The following is a 356-nucleotide window of genomic DNA, read 5'->3' as shown; positions in this document are numbered from 1 at the left end:
ATCACGCCACAATAGCAGAGACTCTTTCATTCTGCAGCATCTGTGGCCTACCCAAACGCCTGCCAGGGAACACATTAGACGACAAGATAAGAATTTTAGCGGGGACAAAAAAGTATTGTTCCACAAATTGAGAGCATTCTACCTTTTTTTTATTTTAAATTATTAAAAAAAAAAATCTAAAATAAATGTTAGACTAATTAGCTAGTAAAATTGTTTTTAAACATTAAAATACTGTTGAACATATACATTTTATGTTGTTATTGTATGTTGTCTGTATATTGTTTGTTGTTAGAAAATGACTTGTTCATTTCTATATCTCTCCCCAACTTTACCATTTCCATGCATGGCATCCACAA

Source organism: Syngnathus typhle, linkage group LG1 (genome assembly GCF_033458585.1).
Source record: "Syngnathus typhle isolate RoL2023-S1 ecotype Sweden linkage group LG1, RoL_Styp_1.0, whole genome shotgun sequence".
NCBI classification, from domain to species: Eukaryota; Metazoa; Chordata; class Actinopteri; order Syngnathiformes; family Syngnathidae; genus Syngnathus; species Syngnathus typhle.
The sequence above is the reverse complement of the archived record's forward strand: the minus strand, read 5'-3'. Positions refer to the sequence as shown.